Source organism: Leucoraja erinacea, unplaced genomic scaffold, assembly GCF_028641065.1.
Source record: "Leucoraja erinacea ecotype New England unplaced genomic scaffold, Leri_hhj_1 Leri_58S, whole genome shotgun sequence".
NCBI classification, from domain to species: domain Eukaryota; kingdom Metazoa; phylum Chordata; class Chondrichthyes; order Rajiformes; family Rajidae; genus Leucoraja; species Leucoraja erinaceus.
In genome coordinates this window covers 309,734-330,418 of record NW_026576498.1, presented here as the reverse complement: position 1 = coordinate 330,418, position 20,685 = coordinate 309,734, and the positions used below count along the sequence as shown (strand labels likewise).

Genomic DNA, 20,685 nt, shown 5'->3' with positions numbered 1-20,685 from the left:
AGCTGGGATCACAAATTGGATCGAATTCCCTCGTCTGCTCCTAATTGGTTTGGGTTTGGTGTAGGTCTTGTAGTCTATGTCGAGCTGACCATAGTCAGCTTCTCATGAGAAGATATTCTTGTGCCCCCCCCCCCATATCATTCAAGATTCTCCAACAAGTCGAAACGTCTCTAGATCGAGAAACAAAGAACTGCAGATGCTGATTTATACCAAAGACGGACACAAAGTGCTGGAGTAATTCAGCGGGTCAGGCGGCTGAGTAAAGATGGCTAGGTTTTTCCATTTTCTCTGGAGTAAAAAAAGGATAGCTGACATTTTGGGTCCCGAACAGAAACGTCACCTATCCTTTTTTCTTCCAGAGATGATTCCTGACCTGCTGAGCTATTCCAGCATTTTTGTGCCTATCCTCTGTCTCTAGATCTACCCCGCCATGCTCCATTAGGGTCTTATATGTTTCGATAGCATCACCCATTCACTCTTCTAAACATCGTGGGCTACAGATCAAAACTGTTCTTGCAGTTAGTGGGCAGAACCATGGACTTGCCGTTGTCCACTGGGCAATAGGCATTGTCAAAAAGAACTTCAAATCTAAGGGACAAAGGGCTCAATGATTTTTTTTTTTTAAATGGAGCAAAGTGAAGTATTTGATGAAGGCCTATGCGGCGGCCATTTTATTGCTCTGCCAGTTTTTTTTTTTTTTTAAAGTACAAAAGATTAAGGCACCCAAGTTGCAAAAATCAGAACTTGACAATCAAATAAACAGATGCAGTATCTTTAGTTTGGCAAATGCTGCCTTAAAAAAATGCCAATTCCATTTTATTCAATGCAAACAGGTTAATTGGGCCTACAGTCTGAACCCAACCTCGCCCTGTATTAGCCCCTAGCAGCAGATCCATCAGCACCTGAAAAGGAAGCCTGTCCTCTATCAACGCACAGAATTCTCCCCCTGAAGCTGAGAAAAGGGAGGGCATGCCAATCTGTCTGTCAAATTGAGCTTGTTTTCTGAGAGGATAGGTACATTTACACAAGATCCTCACAGTTCTGAGTCAGAACAAGACAACTTGGCCATCTTTATTCAGGATACCCACACACACACAACAAACAAGCAAATTGGATCCATCTTCACCTCCTTCGAGATGTGACACCATCGTCTCCAAGTGGTGAATCTGTGGAAATCTCTGTCACAGAAGGTAGTTGAGGCCACACAGTTCATTGGCTATATTTAAGAGGGAGTTAGATGTGGCCCTTGTGGCTAAAGGGATCAGGGGGTATGGAGAGAAGGCAGGGATGGGATACGGAGTTGGATGATCAGCCATGATCATATTGAATGGCGAATGGTGCAGGCTCGAAGGGCCGAATGGCCTCTACTCCTGCACCTATTTTCTGTTTCTAAAAAAGGGTTTGATTCATTTAACAAACCATTGATGGCAGGTGGCACATCAGAAAGGGTTGGAGACCACCATATTTCCTCCAATCTGTGCATGCCTTCTCAATGCTTGGCCACAGTCAAATGGCATCTCATCAAGATGAAGGATATGGTCAAATAAACCTTCACTACACTACAAAACCTGATGTATAAATTCAATAATAAAATGACGAGTGCACTTAAAACTGTGCTCACAGATTCAATAAGTGCACAGGACCACATGGAAGAGGTTCCTCCCATTTTTTGAGTTGGAAAGTGACAATTTAAGGAAATAAATGACCACATATGTAGGCTATATGATGCAGGGTCTCAATCCAAAACGTTGCCTATTCCTTCGATCCATAGATGCTGCCTCACCCGCTGAGTTTCTCCAGCATTTTTGTCTACCTTCGATGTTTCCAGCGTCTTTCTTAAACATAGGTAGGCTGTGTTAGAACACAGAACTTGACTGTTTAAAGAAAAAAATCAATTGAAATAAATCTGTCAGCAGTGCCAAAAAAGAGTTGTGCATTTTCTCTCTCCGAGAAAGTGGACCTGATGGGCAGGATTTAACATAGACATTAAAAAATAAACATTTACTCACCCTGAAACACTCGTGCAGTTTAAAGTGCAATGAATTGCCATTTGATGAATAGTGGTTTACCACAAGACGTTAGTCAAGAGATCAGGAACTCATTCTAATACAAGAAACAACATTTTGCTACACAAGTCATATAATTAAAAGGGAAGACTACTGCAAATGGAAACGGTTTTGTATAACTATTATTTTTAATTTACTGTCATTTGGTAGAAAGCAGCTTTCAAGAATTGGAAGGGATTTAAAAATAGGGAAGCACAAGGTGAAAATGAATATAGCTAATGGTTAACAAAGTTCAATATCCTTAAGGATAAAGGGGAAATCTTTTAAAACCGAGATGAGAAGAACTTTTTTCACACAGAGTGGTGAATCTCTGGCATTCTCTGCCACAGAGGGTAGTTGAGGCCAGTTCATTGGCTATATTTAAGAGGGAGTTAGATGTGGCCCTTGTGGCTAAGGGGATCAGGGGGTATGGAGAGAAGGCAGGTACGGGATACTGAGTTGGATGATCAGCCATGATCATATTGAATGGCGGTGCAGGCTCGAAGGGCCGAATGGCCTACTCCTGCACCTAATTTCTATGTTTCTATGTTACGCAACCATGTCTCTCCAAGGAAATTACATGGGAATCAAAGATCCTATGACCCACACGAGATGCAGTGGGCAGCAGGCTGGGCCTCTCACTACCAAAGATCCTATAGACCACTCCTGCTCAATGCAATGGGCTGACATGTAGTACGCAGCGGAGCGGAACGTGGGCCTTTTTTTCATCCATTTCAGTAACCGGACCCCACCCGACTCGCAGTGTAATCAACGTTGCGGGGGAACAGTTTGTGTTGATAAATTATAATTCTGAAAATGAGGAGAGATTTTTTACCAAAGATCTTTTATTTTTACGAGGATGTTTCCGTCTCCGCACTAGTATCTCTGCTCCGTGACGGGATCTTTGGTGTGGAGATGGAAGCTGGTTACGGAAATGGGGCCATGAATCACCCATGAATCTGCCCATGACAGTACTATGTTTTTTTCATCGAGTGGGCTATCTTGCTCGCTGTAGGATCTTTGATGGGAATGGGGTGGGAGAGGAGGAGAGGGAGGAGGAATAGAGGTGGGGACAGGGTAGACACAAAAAGCTGGAGTAACTCAGCATTTCTGGAGAGAAGGAATGGGTGACGTTTCGGGTCGAGACCCTTCTTCAGACTGGTTAGGGATAAGGGAAACGAGAGATATAGATGGTGATGTGGAGAGATGAATGAAAGATATGTAATAAAGTAACAATGATAAAGGAAACCGGGCGTTGTTAGCTGTTTGTTGGGTGAAAGCGAGAAGTTGGTGCGACTTGGGTGGAGGAGAGATAGCGAGAGAGGGAATGTCGGGGGCTACCTGAAGTGAGGGAAATCAAAATTCATGACACTGGGCTGTGAGCTTCCCAAGCAAAATATGAGATGCTATTCCTCCAAGTTGCGTTCAGCCTCACTCTGACAATGGAGGAGACCTAGGAACGAAAGGTCTATGAAGGAATGGGAAGGAGAATCAAAGTGTCCAGCAACCGTGAGATCAGATAGGTTCAGGCAGGTTGAGCTCAGGTGTTCTGCAAAACGATCGCCCAGTCTGTGTTTGGTCTCGTCGAAATGTAGGAGTCCACGGATACAGCAGATGAGGTAGGAGGTGCAAGTGAACCTCTGCCTAACCTGAAAGGACTGTCGGGGTCCCTGGACAGAGTCGAGGGAGGAGGTATAGCGACAGGCGTTGCATCTTCTGACGTTGCAGGGGGAAGCTACCAGGGGAAGGGATGGTTCGGGTGGGAAGGGAGTTGCGGAGGGAACGGTCTCTGCGGAAGGCAGAAAGGGGTGGAGATGGGAAAATGTGACTAGTGGGAGGTGGCAGAAATTTCGGAAGATTGTGTGTTGTATGCGACGGCTGATGGGATGAAAAGTAATGACTAGGGGGACTCTGTCTGTGCAACGGCTGATGGTAAATCATCGCAGATAAACGGCAGGCTTAACGGACTGCCTAATCTTATCCAGCCTATTGGCTCTGAAATTTTGTAACCTGAGAAAATGCCACTAAAAGAAAATATAACATTGGACTCCCAAGAAAATGATTTTGCTTTCTGGAGAAAGTGATGATAAATGGTGATAAAACTGGGTTTGTTATTAAATAAACTGTGTGCTTGGTTTAAAAGCCGACACTTTCCTGTTCCCCAAAAAAAATCATTACTTTTTACAACATGTCACAGGTTACGACGGAAATGCAACTCTTGACATACAGATGTGAATGCAGGTTATTTAGATAAGTGGACAATGGCAAGTTCGGTTAAATTTAGCAACTGCGCAGTGGTTTAAGTGCGCTGGTGTTTTTACAGGCCATATCACTGAATTGTCACAGCAATCAACATTTTTCAGACTTATTTCTGTCCGTTCGAAGAAATATACAACACCAGTAGAGTGGAGGGTTGGGGTAGGCAAGGTTTAACAAAAAAGAACATTACAGTCCACAAAACATTAATTGGCTTACTTGGTTACCGATTTCACAATCATTGGCGAGATGAAAGCCACATTTTTAAAAATGCTCCAGATTCTGATAAACTTGATAGAGTGCAGATGGGTAGATGCTCATTTTAACCCAAACTATACACCAGGAGGTGCAACTCCAGAGCCAATAAAATCATGGGAGACCCCTTCCACTCCTGCAACGGACTGTTCCAGCTGCTACGGTCAGGCAAACGCCTCCGCTGCCATGCTTTGAGAACGGAGAGGTTGAGAAGGAATTTCTTCCCAGAGGCCATTCGGACTGTAAACTCCTATCTCACCAGGGACTAACTTTACTGTTCCCTTTTTCCTTCCGCCCACAGTATTTAATATGGAAAAGAACATGTGATTTTGTTACATTCTGTTTGTAGTTTGTTTGGTTGTTTGTTTGTTTGTCTTTTTGCACAAAGTCCGCGAGCATTGCCACTTTTCATTTCACTGCACATCCCGCATGTGTATGTGACGAATAAACTTGACTTGACTTGTGGAATAAAGAATCAGAGGACAGGTTTACGGTGAGAGAGGTATCCGAGAGAGGTGGGTGTATGGAATGAGCTGTGAGAGGACGTAGTTGAGGCAAATACTATAACAACATTTAAAAAGACATTTGGAAAGGTACATGGACAAGAAAGGTTCAGAGGGATTGGGACCAAACACGGACAAGTGGGATTAGTGTAGATGGAGCTCCTTGGTCAGAAGGGCCTGTTCCCATGCTGCTGACTTTATAACTTTATATATTTGCAGAATGTTTGTTCTGCATAAAAATTCAAAATAAACTTTTGTCAACTAATGCAGTGATTCCCAACCCGGTTCCATATGGCATATTTCAGGGGGGGCCACAGAAATATTTTGGGATTTAGGGGGCCACAGGTTCAATGAAGGGATCCACAGAGTTCCCACCCTGTTGCCTCCTAAATTTCAGTTCTAATACATTTAAATCTACGTAGTTGAAATATTTTAGATTTTTGTGGAATAGAATAGAAACATAGAAATTAGGTGCAGGAGTAGAGGCCATTTGGCCCTTCGAGCCTGCACCGCCATTCAATATGATCATGGCTGATCATCCAACTCAGTATCCTGTACCTGCCTTCTCTCCATACCCCCTGATCCCTTTAGCCACAAGGGCCACATCTAACTCCCTCTTGAATATAGCCAATGAACTGGCCTCGACTACCCTCTGTGGCAGAGAGTTCCAGAGATTCACCACTCGCATCTCAGTTTTAAAGGATTTCCCCCTTATCCTTAAGCTGTGACCCCTTGTCCTGGACTTCCCCAACATCGGGAGCAATATTCCTGCATCTAGCCTGTCCAACCCCTTAAGAATTAAAGAGAATATATGTCCAATTAATAGACACTGATATTTTTATGGAAGATGTTATAATATTGAAGTACTTTTTTTCTGCTAATAATGTCGGGGGGGGGGGGGGGGGGCAAAAAAATGTAAAAGATCCCAAGAGGGCCATGAGCTAAAAAAGGGTGGGAACCACTGAATTGACATACCATTCAATTACCCCTCTGAAGATTTGGCATTGATAAAACACTTGGCTTCCAAGTAAGCTGAAAAGTGCCTTGAGAGCCTTGATTAGTGCGGGTGTCAGGGATTATGGGGAGAGGGCAGGAGAACGGGGTTAGGAGGGAGAAGTAGCTCAGCCATGATTGAATGGCGGAGTAGACTTGATGGGCCGAATGGCCTAATTCTGCTCCTTTTCACTGATGATCTTACGAGAACCATCTTGGATCATGGCAAATTTGGGATCAACGTGACAATCAAACACAAGCTTCCATTGTGTTCTCTGCCTCTAATTACAAAGAAATACATTTGAAGCAATGATATCTTTCAATAGAAAATTTGAGGATAATTCAGGCTGAGATCCAAATTGGTGCCTGTAAAACAAATCCTGTGCTGCTTCCTTGGGGATGAATGGATGACATGTGTCTCTTTGACTGTACCTATCATAAAAATGAGTTCTTCATTAAGCAAAGCCAATTGATGAAGAATATATACACAAATACTTTGATAGAAGATGCTTATTTCTTGGCAATGTAATCGAATACAGATTGCTGATAAACCTTTCACAAATGTTCTTTTATTAAAATACTTACATATTCCTGGAAAATAGGTGGCTGGTCCAAAGAGAGTATAATTAATGGCAAGGAGAATAACTAGGGTCTTTTTAAAAGAGAGATAACACCTTAATGTGAAATGTTAGGTTCCCAGAAACACCATTCACCGAATAAACTAACAATTTTATTTTAAAAATACTGTACATTGGCCCAAAGGGATTCAAGTACAAACTTGTAGGAGACTATTATGCTCCAAAATACTGCAATGTAAGCAATGATCAAATTAAGTAGAGGGATGTTAGTTCAAAATAATGCAAAATTCACAGCGAGTCTAACTCTCTGAAGAAGGGCCTCAAAATGTTGCCTTTTTCCTTCGCTCCATAGATGCTGCCTCACCTGCTGAGTTTCTCCAGCATTTTTGTCTACCTAACTCTCCAGTTTGGCAGTGAGCCCCCCCCCCCCCACCTGCCTCCCACGCCTCCCACACCTTCAGCCAAGAGCAGTTGGTGGAGGCAGCGAGCCCAAAGGTCATCTCCCTCACGATGAAGGACTGGAAAAAAACAAGGTGATACATGCATACATTTTCATCCATACATGTTCTGCACCACACCATACAAGTGCAGAGTTAAATAGATGTAAATGGTTGAAAGATTAAACAGTTAGGTTTAAAAGTCTAACATTTAGGAGAAGATACACAAAAATGCTGGAGAAACTCAGCGGGTGCAGCAGCATCTATGGAGCGAAGGAAATAGGCAACGTTTCGGCCCGAAACGTTGCCTATTTCCTTCGCTCCATAGATGCTGCTGCACCCGCTGAGATTCTCCAGCATTTTTGTGTACCTTCGATTTTCCAGCATCTGCAGTTCCTTCTTTAACATTAAGGAGATGTCACCAACTCGTCAAACTCAGAATTTTAATGATTACTGAACCAGTCTCACCCAAAATAGATCAGAGGGTAATGACAGATTCTTACTATCTCCTGGGAGGGACCAGAATGTTTTTTCAGTGGCCTCGACACTCAAATGATGTAGCAGGGAACCGTTACATTTGAGTAAATTGATTTCTGCTGATCTTACAATGAAGCTTTCTGGAGCATCTTTGCTATTGCCTGAATTTCAAGAAATCTTATAGAAACATCAATAAACTATTTGTCATTAACAGCACCGCTCTTCAAGGGGCGGGAGAGATGCAAGGAAGTTTGGATTTCCCCCTCCCCCTCCCAGGAAAGTTGCACTTTCAGGATGTACTGCAACGGATCCTTTAAATTCTTATGTGTTAGCTATTGAACAGAATAGTGGCTTCACATGGAGTTGGATTCTCCCGTTTAGAAGAGCAAGCCTTGGTTAACATTTATGAATCAAATGACTAAACAAATAAAGACTGACGCAACTGATCGAGTTGATCTACAGGGTTAAAGATTATTTTGAAGAATTGTGGCCAAACACTTAACGTGCAGGCACAACAATAGATGTCAATTCTGAGGGGAGAAAATACATTCAAAGATGATCCAGGGTTTTCAATCGATTACAAAACAGCACATGAAAGCAAATATGAAAAACGGTAGTTTTGGCAATTGGCAAATATTTTTCACTTTAATTTTAACAAAGAGTAATAGGAGATAGATGGATGGGACCCACCTGCATATTGAAATGGTGAAGTACGCGAAGAGAGCTAGGAGAAAGAAAGAAAATGAGCAATTACATTTGATGATTTTGTCACCCAAGTGCAACTTAAAATACAAAAAATCGGAAATGAAGGTAAAACTAAAGTTGCATTAACCCGAAAATACAAAGCAGGCAGAAAAATTCAAATGCACCTACTGAAACAAAGCAAACAAATTCAACACAGCTATTCATCAACAATAATCGATCAATCGGACTATTTTTCTATTCGAAACTAATTGCACCAATATGAAAAATATCCGAAACATAGCGAAACATAAAGGAAAAGGACAGGGGCAGCATCTAGGATTAGAAAAAAATTGGCCAAAAATTTTTATAAATTAAAAAATACGACTTTTTAAAACAACGTACTAATCTTGTGCACTAACAGGACAGAGCTAGAGGTCTGCTGAACCTGGCAGATCTGCTGCTTTAGACAAAATGGCGGTTCAGCAAATGTCTGCCTTATCATAAGTCACTTTATGCATCCAACACTCAAGCCAAAAATATAGCCTCAAATAAACGCCTCAAAAAGAACGTCAAGTTAATATTGGCCAGGCGACTGTAAATATTCATCCGTTTTTATATTGTTGGTTAAAATTAAATACGAAATTGCTTTGAAAACAAGTTCCTTTTGGAGAGGAGAGAAAATATACTAAATTGGAGGGGGGAAAAACGTTCAATTATTCCAAATAACGATTAAAATGCAATTACGCAGGTACTCAAGACAAAATTACTCATTAAAACCAACCTACAGTACAATTCTAAGTTATAATCCAGTATTTGAGAAACTGCCACGCCCCAACAAAATTCTGTTATTTTTATCCAATGTCCAATATTAAGCTAATTTTTAAAAAAGAAAGCAATATTTAATTATCAACCCCAAACTTCAGTTCTCCTTGTATACAATTGGAAATCTTTCTCACTTATTTGTACCTTACACCAGTTAAGTCCCAATTTTTCTCAATTTAAATAAAACCCTCCAGTTTGGCCCTTATTAAGGTTACGGTTCTAAAAGATTTCACTAATGCACCCAAAAGGTATATTCATTATAACTTAATTGAACGAAAATAATGCTATCCACCCCCAAACCCCCCCCTCCCCACCCCCTCAAAGGATTCGTCAAAAAAAAAAAAAAAAAAATACTCCAATAAAAAGTATATTTTACACCCCCCAAATGCCATGTTTTATCATTATGCCACAATAAACCCCCTATGAATTATTCTGAATATTTTCGGGGGGGAAAAAAAAAAATCTTGAAATGTCAGCAGCAATGGAGCTAATGAGTTGCATCAGGCTGCACAGTCAGGGTGCAAAAACAGTCAGGATTCCAAAAAGCCTGAAAAATTATCAATTGGTGCAAAAAGATACTCCTTTTTGAACAGATAATCTACTTTAAACTTCAAAAATCATTAACATGACAAAGAGAAGTTATTTCAGAACCCGAAAATAGCCTTTTTCCCCCCTTCTTAAACCCTGATGCAGATGGCCCTGAGCATGCACTGTGACCACTACCAAAAGACTCTGATATAAAAAACAACTCACTCTGCCTGTAACCTCGTCGAGCTCCAACATTTCAAAGCCAAAAATCATTGAAAAGCATTTTCCCCACCTCGAAAAAGTCTACCTGGCAAATTCGAACCTTTTTTTGTTCCTGATTCGCCCCCCAGAAACCTTCCTACCTAAAATCCTTAGCTCAACCTCTGAGCAATTGTAAAGGGTGAAAAAAAAGACTGTTCAGTTCCCCCTGTGCAACTTTCTACACTCAAATTGCACATTTTCTAGAGCAAGGAAAAATCTGAAAAAAAATCAATGTAAGCCTCTATGCTTAATGAAAACATGTGTAAAATTTCAAGTCTGTGGGATTTGTTGTTAAAGAATAAAAAATTTGTAGTTGCATGTATTAAAATTGCGCCAAAGCTAACGTCTCTGACTGCCTTGTAACCATGCCAAGTGGCTGCTATCCTGGTTAGTACAGCAAACTGCCGACCTAGATTTTCTTCCTCAGTAGCTCCTTGGCACAGGGTCAATTTTCAAACATCTGCTTTCTTTTTTCTCACCATATTTAGAAAATATGCGCAATCAAATGCTTCCTTTATTGTTTTTGTTTTCATTTTTCTCATTTGCTTCTCCCTCTAAAATGGTGTTAAAAGAAGCAGTGGCACCATGCTGCTTGGTGAATCTGCTGCTGCCAATGCAAAACTATTTTTTTTCCCCTGAATCTAGGGGACACAGTGGCCGTTGACTGCACACCCTACCCCTTTTTACCCAAACATTGACAAACAAAATGCCACAACGCAAAACCACCAGAAGGTGCCGAGCTCTGAGGAAATCGTACCCGTTCAAAAGGAAACGTTGCTCTTCCTATGTAATCATAAACGTATGCATAAGGGTGAAAGGCAGTAGAGGTTGGACATTTTAAAACCTCTCCAATGTCAGCTTTCTTCAGCACATCCAGGGAGATCGTCAGAAATAAAATCCACAGCTTCACATTCAACCCAAAAGCAAATATGCCAAATATTAACAAGAAAGAAAGTGGGATTGCTAGACCGCGAGCCTACTTTTCAAATCAAGTGAAGCTGACACACACAGAGCAGCCAGTGAGGGGATTGAACTAGCAGGCTTCTACCATTTTCTCAAACAAACAAACTGCGACATTTCCAAACCCGACTCTGGTTATGGGTTCTGTTCAAACATGTTGCATCACTTCTTGACAGGATGCCACCTCATGTCACTAGTTTACTTTATGTTTTTTTGTTTGACAAAACCTACAAGGTTTTCATGGTCAAAGCTCACCCAGCTCAACACTCTTCTGAAAGACCAGCACATATTCGGACCATTTTTATCTCTACGTGTTTATTCTACAATCCACCAATTTGGTTGTCACCGTATGGAAAGGGGAGCAAGAACCAGCCTGCACTGAAACCTCTGCCAATATCAGTCAGTGGTCATTAAGAATTGTACAAGTCAAGTTGACCTTCAAACGTTGGTTTCTCCCGGGAATTAAGGAATGCATAATCTCAACTCCCTCTTCCTATGCATGGTCTCTCACCTAAGCATGGCAATGATTAAACGTTACCTACCATTTGCCAAATCCCAAAATAAATAAAAAAAACTTAAGCAGAATTAGCCGTGCATCTAATCAACAAATCTCAGCATTGTTCTCTGCTGCCACCTTCTCTATTCTTTAACAAACGGCCTTGCCAGTGTGAACCAAGTCGTTTTGGATAGCTTATGTGATCTAGAATGCTCCTGCCACCAACAATGTTGCACACACCTGGTATAACAAGCTAATTGCATTAAAACCCATCAATTCTTGTCAAAGGGTGGCATGAAGAGACCAATGATGATTACAAAGGTTACACAAAAAAGCTGGAGAAACTCAGCGGGTGCAGCAGCATCTATGGAGCGAAGGAAATAGGCAACGTTTCGGGCCGAAACCCTTCTTCAGACTGGTTACAAAGAATGGTTTCTTCTTTCACAGCAAAGTGCCCGAGTTGACAAAGTTAATGCAGAGTAATGGGTTTGTCAAAGGACTTTGCCCAAACAGGTTTGTCACTGCACTGACGAAAATGTTTTACTTTGTTAAATGGTTAGCCGTGGAAAAGGCATGTCAGAATGGGGGGGGGTCAATAACTAATCTTGTTAAAAAAATCCCTGACTACATTTAAGTCAGAGAAGCTTTGCCTATCACCTTCTTGAGCTAACCAATGTTCTTCACCTTGAGATGTCCAACATTTTCAAACCTCTAGCTTCACCGTTAGATATCGAGTTTAGTTTATTGCCGTGTGTATTGAGGGACATTAAAAAACTTTTGCGGCGTGCTAACCAGTCAGCGGAAAGATTACAATCGAGCCGTCCACTATGTACTGTATGGTTTATCCCACTACCTTCACCACGAGATATCTAGTGTGTTCATCAACCCTCTTCTTTACCCGAGTGTACTTTTCTCATTCATATATATATTCGTGTGCGTGTGTGTGTGTGTGTGTGTGTGGGTGTGTGTGTGTGTGTGTGTGTGTGGGTGTGTGTGTGTGTGTGTGTGTATATATGTATGTGTATATATATATATATATATATATCCCATTCTTAACCTTGTATAATTAGGACAGTGAAAGTTGTTTCACATTGAGGCCCATTCCACTCATAGCAGGAGTTAATTCTGAGCAATTACACTCATTCAGTTTGCCGTCTTTGTGGTCCAACTAACTTTGATTGTGATGAGCTTCAGAATGAACTTTCATCAGCGGCATCACATTGAGCAAAGAACAGATAGGTTTCAGCCATCTGAGGAGCTATTTAGTCCCAAGAAAACATTACTTAAAATATGAAGTTACTTAAAATATGAACGAACCCTAATGCCAACAGTTGATGAAAGACAAACTTTGTGTCCTCGACGGTAAAGGGGCTGTACCACTTTCACGACCTCTGCCGAGTTTGCCCTTGACTCATACTCGCAGCATGGTCGTCACGAGGTCGTAGCGGGCCGCGATGCTAGTCGTGGGTACTCGGGGCATCAAGTAGGTCGGGGCGTTTTTTCAACATGGTGAAAAATGTCCACAAGTAAACAGAGGTCGTGAAAGTGGGACAGGCCCTTATAAAGGGTCATTCCTTGTGCAACAGGCTTTGACTTTACCTGACAAAGGGGGAGCAAACCCGATTTACAAAAAGTTGAAGGTGTTTAACCCGCCTCAGAACCAAAATGACATTGTATGGAAATAGATATTGGCAGCACTTGACAGCGGGGTACAGAATGGATGGATATCTCATGAAAGTAGAGACGGGGGAGTGGGATGGTAATGTTTCTGGATTTCTGTAGGCAAGCGTTGAAAACAGACAAAGTATCTCATAACACATCACGCCCAAAATCTGAAATACTCAAGTGGCGGGAGAAGAGTTTGGTGCATTATTACCAGTGGTCCTGCGAATATAGAAACATAGAAATTAGGTGCAGGAGTAGAGGCCATTCGGCCCTTCGAGCCTGCACCGCCATTCAATATGATCATGGCTGATCATCCAACTCAGTATCCCGTACCTGCCTTCTCTCCATACCCCCTGATCCCCTTAGCCACAAGGGCCACATCTAACTCCCTCTTAAATATAGCCAATGAACTGGCCTCAACTACCCTCTGTGGCAGAGAGTTCCAGAGATTCACCACTCTCTGTGTGAAAAAAGTTCTTCTCATCTCGGTTTTAAAGGATTTCCCCCTTATCCTTAAGCTGTGACCCCTTGTCCTGGACTTCCCTAACATCGGGAACAATCTTCCTGCATCTAGCCTGTCCAACCCCTTAGGAATTTTGTACGTTTCTATAAGATCCCCTCTCAATCTCCTAAATTCTAGAGAGTATAAACCAAGTCTATCCAGTCTTTCTTCATAAGACAGTCCTGACATCCCAGGAATCAGTCTGGTGAACCTTCTCTGCACTCCCTCTATGGCAATAATGTCTTTCCTCATATGCAGGGATTGGGGTGCTATGGGAATGGAAGGTATCACTTTAAGACTTGGCTTCACTGGAGGTGACATCACAGGGTGGGGAGTCAATTCCTGCAAATCTTGTGACCCACCTGCCCCCACCAAGCTTGGACCCCTGAAGATGTTTCTGTTCCGTTTCAATGTCCTGACAACTGTTATGTATCTGTGTTTGGGCAAAGGGGTTTCCTCCCTCTGTACTTTCCCGTCCCTGCATATCTGTATAAATAGGAGATCCATGAGGAAGGACATCCTTGTGATTGAGGCAGTGCAGCGTAGGTTCAACAGATTGATCCCTGGGATGGCGGGACTGTCATCCGAGGAAAGATTGAAAAGACCAGGCTTGTATTCACTGGAGTTTAGAAGGATGAGGGGGGGTTCTTAAAGAAACATATAAAATTATAAAAGGACTGGACAAGCTAGATGCAGGAAAATTGTTCCCAATGAGGGGCGAGTCCAGAACCAGGGGCCACACAGTCTTTGAATAAAAGGGAGGCCATTTAAGGCTGAGGTGAGAAAAAACTTTTTCACCCAGAGAGTTGTGGATTTGTGGAATTCCCTGCCACAGAAGGCAGTGAAGGCCAAATCACTGGATGGATTTAAGAGACAGTTAGATAGAGCTTTAGGGGCTAGTGGAGTCAAGGGATATGGGGAGAAGACAGGCACGGGTAATTGATTGGGGACGATCAGCCATGATCACAATGAATGGCGGTGCAGGCTCGAAGGGCCGGATGGCCTCCTCCTGCACCTATTTTCTATCGGTTTGTTGGGGCGTCATCTTTCTTTCTGTTGTTTGTGCGAGACTGCTGCGGGCTCGGGTGAGTAGATCCGAAATCGGCCCCGGGGTGAATAAAGGGTTTGGTTTGTGAATCTGTGGAATTGTCTGCCTCAGAGGGCAGTGGAGGCCGATTCACTGGATGCATTCAAAAGAGAGTTAGATAGGGCTAGCGGAATCAAGGGGTTCTATGAAGAAAGCAGGAACAGAGCACAGATTGTGGATGATCAGCCATGATCACATTGAATGGCGGTGCTGGCTCGAAGGGTCGAATGGCCTACTGTTGCACCTTTTGTCTACGTATCTGTATACCTAAGAAGAAATAGGTTTAAAGTGTGGGAAGACAGATTTAATGGAAACTGGAGGGGGATGTTTTTCACACATAGGGAGGTAGGTGTATGGAACGAGCTGTCAGAGAAGGTACTTTTGCAACGTTTATTTATTTTTAAATTTAGAGATACAACGCGGAAACAGGCTCTTCGGCCAACCTGGTCCGCATTGATCCACAATCCCCGCATACCAACACTCTCCCCTACACACACTAGGGACAATTTACACTCATACCAAGCCCATTAGCCTACAAACCTGAACATATTTGGAGTGTGGGAGGAAGCCGGAGATCTCGGAGAAAACCCACCGGGAGAACGTACAGACAGTAACCGTAGTCAGGATCTAATCTGGGTGTCTGGCGCTGTAAGGCAGTGGCTCGATTGCTATGCCACGTGCCGTTTTTAAGAAACATTTAGGCAGGTACACGGATAAGACAGGTTTAGAGGGACGTGGGCCAAATGCAGGCAAGTGGGACCAGTGTAGATGGGACATGTTGGCAGATGCATCTATTCATATGAAGCTTAAGACCCCATGTCTCTAACAACTTGCCCTGCACCTTCCAATTAACTGTGTTCATAATCTCCCACACATATCTCTGTTCTTGTACCTCTTTTCGAAATACTCCTATTTCTCAATCTGTAACATTTCATATTTCCCAGCATTAAATGTAATCCAGCCTCCCATCAGCCTTGGAGACTGAAGAAGGTCCATCTGTCTCCTCAGATCCTGGTGAACTTCTACCGCTGCACCATCGAGAGCATCCTTACCAACTGCATGACAGCATGGTATGGCAACTGCTCTGTCTCCCACCGGAAGGCATTGCAGAGGGTGGTGAAAATTGCCCAACGCATCACCGGTCCTCGCTCCCCTCCATTGAGTCTGTCCAAAGCAAGCGCTGTCTGCGGAGTGCGCTCAGCATCGCCAAGGACTGCTCTCACCCCAACCATGGACTGTTTACCCTCCTACCATCCGGGAGGCGCTACAGGTCTCTCCGTTGCTGAACCAGCAGGTCGAGGAACAGCTTCTTTCCGGCGGCTGTCACTCTACTCAACAACGTACCTCGGTGACTGCCAATCACCACCCCCCCCCCCCCCCCGGACACTTATTATTATTTATTCAAATCGTTTGCTGTGTCGCTCTTCCAGGGAGATGCTAAATGCATTTTGTTATCTCTGTACTGTACACTGACAATGACAATTAAAATTGAATCTGAATCTGAAGTCTATCCCCTTACCCTTCACCATGCTTCAAGCAACCAAATCCAATTTTAGTTTTAAAAACAGGAAACTTTGTTCCAATGGCCTAACGAAAAAAAGATACAACTAAAACCATACCAAATGTAATATGGGGAAATTCCACAATGTCTTTATAAGGAGGTTGAAATTTCAGTCCATGGGTCTATTCTGTAAGAACTATTACTCTGAAGGGCAAGATTTAAGCAGTAAGGCATCTTGCATCTACATACTCTCTCTCCATCCCCATCCCAGTTCTCCCACTAGTCTTACGGTCTCTATCTGTGTCCCGCCCTCTCCCCTGACATCAGTCTGAAGGGTCTCGACCCGAAACGTTGCCCATTCCTTCTCTCCAGAGATGCTGCCTCAACCGCTGAGTTACTCCAGCATTTTGTGTCTACCTTTGATTTAACCCAGCATCTGCAGTTCTTTCCTACACTCTCAAAAGTTTAGTTAGAAATAGAAAGAGGCCCTTCGGCCCACCAGGTCCGCGCCGACCAGCGATCCCCGTACACTACTAACTACTAACACAGGGACAATTTACAATTTTACCGAAGCCAATTAACCTGGATGTCTTTGGAGTGTGGGAGGAAACCGGAGATCCCGGAGAAAACTGCCGTGGTCACAGGGAGAACGTACAAATGGCACCCGTAGTCAGGATCGAACCCACCGCTGCGCCCCAAAGAAATCACTTTTGTGTCACACAAGATGGCCAAGGGATAATTGAAGTGCCTCATGACTAAGCTTTGCATACAATTTAAATTGCCAGAGACCTTCTGGCTGCAGCTTATGCTTGTTAGCATTTTCACACAGATTTTGCACAATTCCTATAAACTGAAAACATTGGACATGCTTAACATCGGGCTTGCATGATCTCCAGGCCGAATGTTTTAGTAACGGATTATCCACCAAGCTAAATTTTCCATTTCGTAAAGTTGCATTGGCTCGCTCACAAACATTTGAGATGAAGTACACTCACAGAAAGAAATGGGAGAACATTTCTCACAGAACTCATGGGAGAAATGAATGCTAAAGCAAAATATTGCACAGGTATTTGAAATAAAAATAGAATATACCGGAAAGAAGCAGAGGTCAAGCAGCATCTGTGGAGACAGAAGCAAAATTTACATTTAAAAAGAGTCAACGTTCATCGAAAACAGACAAATCTAAGAAGCAAAGCTCAAAATTGCAAATAATTTTTAAAATTGAAATACAAATCTCAAAAGGTGCTCTTTTCCATACTGCAATGTGTTATTGGATTTATAACTATCTGTAAGGTAAATGTAGAGCTATAACAACTTTGCAAAATGCCACATTGACACCCCCATTGTTCCTGATGAAGCTGATGAACCTCTAAGGGACATATTCATTCATACATTCAGATCACTGCTGCTTATTGCTGACAATAAACACACAAACAAACAAGGTCTTTATTTCTAACGGCCCATTTCTAAAGATTTGAGTTGTGTGCTGTTCAAAGTATTTGCAGTTAAGTGCAGAAGTTGCCAAGCTGCGAATGCAGGGGTGGGGAACCTGCGGCCTTCTAGGCCATTAAGTGCGGCCTTTTGAATGAATCCAAATTTTGTAGAACAAATCCTTTTATTTTTATTCATATGTTTTTGTTCGTCTTTTATTATTAAAATAAACATATTTAAAATACCAAAGAGTAAAAGAGGATTCAACGAAATAATCCTCCCCGACTGACAGCCACATTAGTAAGTCATGAGTGCTGTTTTAACAAAATAATGTACATTTTGAAGTATATCTGATTGAAGTATCTTGGATGCGTCCTTATTAGATTACAGCTAACTTAATGCGACCTTCCAACATGAAAATGTTCCCCACCCCGCTTGCTATTGCAACAGACACTCTCATTTGGATTTAAAAGATGACACCGACTTATTCCATTTTAGAGTCTCTCTTTTTAATATCTTCCATTATTGATGAGTATTAAATAAATGCCCAAGTCCATGCAGGAGACAAAAGCACCATCACAAATGTATCAATCTTCTTCTTGCGTATGGCGTGCACAGCCTGAAGTTGTAGGACAACTTGTTCTATTTGATCTGCTTTGATTGTGCACACCAGGTTGATTGCATTCGTCGAAACAGGACGGACCACGTGAAGGTTGCGATCTCCCACCCCAACAAATGTATGAATTAGAATCAGGAATAGGCCACTCTGCTCCATCAAGATCATGGCTGATCTGACGACAACCATAACTCCACAATTCTATTATCTGAGCTAATATGTCATCTGCTTGCCTATGTGTCTATCTAACTCTGGCTTCAAATATTCAAAGATACTGCCCGGAGGTAGGGAGTTGTGAAGATTTACAACTTGGAGAAAAATCACCTCATCCCGTTAAATGAGCCACACAGTTTGTTTTTTTAAAGCAATGACTTGCATTTTCGGGGCACTAACGTGGGCATAATCTACACAGTGAATGGTCAGGTGCTGGGGAGTGTTGTAGAGCAGAGAGAGGTATCTAGGATAGACAAAAATGCTGGAGAAACTCAGCAGCTGAGGCAGAATCTATGGAGCGAAGGAATAGGTGACGTTTCGGGGTGAGGCCCTTCTTTAGACTGATGTATCTACGAGTACAGGTACATAGTTAGTTGAAAGTGGCATCACAGGTAGAAGGCTTTTGCACACTGGCCTTCATCATTCAACGCATTGAGTATAGAAGCAGGGAGGTCATGTTGCAGTTGTATAAGACGTTGGTGAGGCCACATTTAAAGTATAGTGTTCATTTTTGGGCACCCGGTGATAGGAAAGATGTTGTCATGATGGAAAGGGTTCAGTGAAGATTTACGAGTATGTAGCCAGGACTACACGGCCTGAGCTATGAGGAGAGGTTGAGCAATTAGGACTCGGGAGGACGAGGGGTGCTGATGTAGAGGTGTATAAAATCATGAGAGGAATAGATCGGGTAAACGCACAGAGACTCTTGCTGAGAGTAGGGGAATTGAGAATCAGAGGACATTGCTTTAAGGTGGGGGGGAAGATTTAATAAGAATCTGGGGGGTCACATTTTTACGAAGAGGGTGGAGGGTGTACGGAATGCGCTGCCAGAGGAGGTAGTTAAGGCAGGTACTATCACAATGTTTAAGAAACATTTAGACAGATACATGGATAGGACAGGTTTAGAGGGAAATGGGTCAAATGAGGGTCGGTGGGACTAATGTAGAAGATAAGACATGTTGGCCGGTGAGGGCAAGTTGGGCCGAAGTGACTGTTTCCATGCTGTAAGACTATGTCTTTCCCAAGTTCTGGACACTTTCATATGAGTAAAATCCTCTCCATATCTGCTTTGACAAGACCTCTTAGGACTTACCATTTTGTGATCAAGTCAGCACTCCTCTTTCAAAACGCCAACAGGTTCGTCCAAACCTTTTCCCACAAGACAACCCACTAATTCCAGGTGTTGGAAGGAACTGCAGATGCTGGTTTAAACCGCAGATAGACACAAAAAGCTGGAGTAACTTAGCGGGACAGGCAGCATCTCTGGAGAGAAGGAATGGGTGACGTTTCGGGGTCGAGACCCTTCTTCAAACTGATTAAAATATTATGATCAACTTAAGTGTCCATGGCGGCAAAAATGTGCACTCTAAGTAATGATGGTTCCGTAAAGGTTCAGCTCCTGAATTTTATTGGTCCTGTTTTTCAGGTGTTATCCAATGGTTGATGTTCATTGCTTAAAACAAAACAGGTGGTGTAGGAAAAAAAAAAATCATTTGAATTTTGTCTTATAATATTTGCATTTATGCTTTTGTGCAACAAGAGAGGGTTATGCTTTCAATCTTTAATTTTGCAAGCTTGAAACCATTGAAGTAAATAATGTGGTTGTACTTTCTTGTATGCATATCATCTCTCTCTCCCCCCCCCCCCCCCCCCCCCCCCCCCCAGAATAGACCAGGTATTCAAAACAGAATAGATGTAGCGTCATGAATTTGGTAAAATGAAATGAGGAACGTGTGCATGAGCATTAAAACCAGAAATGGCCCCAAGGAACAATTCCTTTCCCACTTCCCTACTCCATTTTAAAAAGCACTCAGAATAACACAAAATGGTGGCCTTGAACAGTATTTCCGCAATCATTGTCAGATCAACTTTTAATACGTTAACGCCCACGCCATTGCTCAGGAATTGAGCAGCAGCTGGAAGCAAAGAGGACAAGAGGAAGAAAGTAAGGAACAGTTGAAAAGCGCAATTAACAATGGAACAGAAATTGAAGGATAAATAGGAGATGACAACGCTGTTTTTGCTACTTGAGGCACCATGCAAAAATCACCTGTGTAGCAAGGAACTGCAGTTGCTGGTTTAAACCGAAGATAGACACAAAAAGCTGGAGTATCTCAGCGAGTCAGACAGCATCTCTGGAGATAAGGAAAGAATGGTCACGACCTGAAATGTCATCTATTCTTGTTCCTATTCCTTTTCTTCACCAAATCTCTGCCTCAGAGGGCGGTGGAGGCCGGTTCTCTGGATGCTTTCAAGAGGGAGCTAGATAGGGTTCTTAAAAATAGCGGAGTAAGGGGATATGGGGAAAAGGCAGGAACGGGGTACTGATTGGGGATGATCAGCCATGATCACATTGAATGGTGCTGGCTCGAAGG

General features: G+C 42.6%; 1 long non-coding RNA gene across 1 annotated transcript in view; it reads right to left on the bottom strand.

The window, feature by feature from the left end:
* Positions 1-18,134, bottom strand: part of LOC129694259 (uncharacterized) — a 28,629-nt gene extending 10,495 nt beyond the window's left edge. Inside the window, exons 1-2 of the long non-coding RNA XR_008722984.1 lie at positions 17,143-18,134; positions 8,235-8,268 (exon numbers count right to left, since the gene is read on the bottom strand). This is a non-coding gene — a long non-coding RNA (uncharacterized LOC129694259). The remainder of the gene's footprint in view (positions 1-8,234; positions 8,269-17,142) is intronic.
* Between the last annotated feature and the right edge of the window lie 2,551 nt (positions 18,135-20,685).